The following is a 2030-nucleotide window of genomic DNA, read 5'->3' on the forward strand; positions in this document are numbered from 1 at the left end:
TAGCCCAGAGGCAGTGTCCTTAGCTGAGGAGACTCTAAATCTCCTGGATAAATATATTTATTTAACCAGCCAGAACAGAGTCACTGCCCTAAACTGAGGAGACTCAAAACCTTCTGCTCACATAATTCACCAACCAGCCCAGAGGCAGGACCCAAACCTGAGGAGACTATAAATCTCCTGGTTATATATATTTAACCAGCCAGAACAGAGACAGTGCCCTAATCTGAGGAGACTCTAAATTTCCTGGTTATATGGAACGGGTTCAGAGGATGTTGCCTGGTATGGTTGGAAGATCGTATGAGGAAAGGCTGAGGCAGTTGGAGCTGTTTTCATTGGAGAAAAGAAGGTTTAGGGGTGACTTGATAGAGGTGATTAGGGGTTTAGATAGGGTTGACCATGAGAACCTTTTTCCCTGTATGGAGTCAGCTATTACGAGGAGGCATAGCTTTAAATTAAGGGGTGGTAGGTATAGGACAGATGTTAGGGGTAGATTCTTTACTCAGCGAGTCGTGAGTTCATGGAATGCCCTGCCAGTAGCAGTGGTGGACTCTCCCTCTTTATGGGCATTTAAACGGGCATTGAATAGGCATATGGAGGATAGTGGGCTAGTGTAGGTTAGGTGGGCTTGCATCGGTGCAACATCGAGGGCCAAAGGGCCTGTACTGTGCTGTATGTTTCTATGTTCTATGAATATCAGCCCCTGCAAATTCCCTTCTAAGTCAGTCACCATCTTGAAATATATCACCTTTTCCTTGGTGTCATTCTGTCAAAACCCTGGAACTCCCTCCCTAACAGCATTGTGGGTGCTCCTGTGCCCCATGGATCGCAGCATTTCAATAAGACAGTTTAATAGAAGGTATGATTCTAAAGAGGGTGCAGGAGTAGAGGGATCTGGGTGTATATACACACAGATCGTTGAAGGTGGCAGGACAGGCGGAGACAGCAGTTAATAAAATCATACAGCGTCCTGAGGTTTCTAATAAGAGGCAAAAAGTTCAACATTTTCAGAATTTCAAATATTAATTTATGCACTTCTGGTAATTTTCCAAAATCTACTGGACTCTGGGGTAGTTCCAGCAAGTTGAAAAACAGCAAATATGATGCCACTGTTTAAACAGGGAGGCAGATAAAAGATGGGGAATTATAGACCAGTTAGCTTAAGTTTTGCGGTGGGGAAAATGCTTGAGTTTATTATCAAGGAAGAAATAGCAAAGCAAAGGATAGAAAGTGTCCTGTTAGGCAGACGCACCATAGGGTCATGAAAAGCAGGTCATGCTCAACTAATCTTTTGGAATTCTATGAAGACATTATGAACATGGACAGTGGGGACCCAGTAGATGTAGTGTATCTAGATTTCCAAAAGGCATTTGACAAGGTGTCACATAAAAGGCTGCTGCATAAGATAAAGATGCGAGGTGTTACAGGTAATGGATAGATGATTGGTTCGCCAACAGGAAGCAAAGAGTGGGGATAAATGAGTACTATTCTGGTTGGCAGTGACTCATGATGTGCCTCAGGGATCAATGTTGGGACCGGAATTTTTCACAATTTACATTGATGGAGTTGGGCACCACATGTAGTGTGTCAAAGTTTGCAGACATTAAGATGATTGCTAGAGCGAAATGTGCAGAGGACTGTGAAACTTTGCATAGATAGTGTGAGTGAGTGGGCAAAGGTCTGGCAGATGGAATACCGTGCTAATAAATGCTGAAGTCATCGGTTTCAGTAGAAACAACAGTAAAAAGGACAATTATTAATATGGTAAGAAATTGCAGCTTGCTGCTATGCAGAGGGACCTGGGTGTCCTTGTGCATGAATCACAGGGGGTTGGGTCTACAAGTGCAATGGGTAATTAAGAAGGCAAATGGAACTTTGTCCTTCATTGCTAAAGGGATTGTGTTTAAAAGCAGGGGAGTTATGTTACAGCTGTATAGGTTGCTGGTGAGGCTGCACCTTGAGTACTACATGCAGTTTTGGTCTCCATACCTTGACAAAGGATATACTGGCACTAGAAGGGGTGCAGAGGAGGT

Source organism: Chiloscyllium plagiosum, chromosome 11 (assembly GCF_004010195.1).
Source record: "Chiloscyllium plagiosum isolate BGI_BamShark_2017 chromosome 11, ASM401019v2, whole genome shotgun sequence".
NCBI classification, from domain to species: Eukaryota; Metazoa; Chordata; class Chondrichthyes; order Orectolobiformes; family Hemiscylliidae; genus Chiloscyllium; species Chiloscyllium plagiosum.